We start from the raw sequence: 487 nt of genomic DNA on the forward strand, positions 1-487 counted from the left end.
TGCCCACCAACTGGCGATGAATGACATGCTTCAAGTACACTCAACATCTCAACCTCGGGCACACAGCGACGAATAATCCCATCAGCACAACTACGATACAAGTAAGGCTCATCCCAAAAGAATTTCTTCACATCATGCATAAACTTTTTCCTTTGGTGAAAAGACAAATCCGAAGGGTACGATACAAGTAAGGCTCATCCCAAAAGAATAGCAAAGTCTGCGAACCAAGGAATCAAATCATGAGAAGCAGCCAATACCTCTTCATCTGGAAAACATGATTAATTTCAGCCCTATCTCCAAGCTTTAGCATAGCCTCTTCCTCTAATCTGGATAAGTGATCGGCAACTTGATTTTCAGTCCCCTTTCTATATTTTACCACAAAATCAAACTCTTACAGCAACAATACCCATCTAATCAATCTTGGTTTTGCATCCTTTTTCGCCATCAAATACCTCAATGCAGAATGGTCAGTATGCACTATGACCTT

This window comes from Solanum tuberosum, unplaced genomic scaffold (genome assembly GCF_000226075.1).
Source record: "Solanum tuberosum cultivar DM 1-3 516 R44 unplaced genomic scaffold, SolTub_3.0 scf00014, whole genome shotgun sequence".
Taxonomy (NCBI): Eukaryota; Viridiplantae; Streptophyta; class Magnoliopsida; order Solanales; family Solanaceae; genus Solanum; species Solanum tuberosum.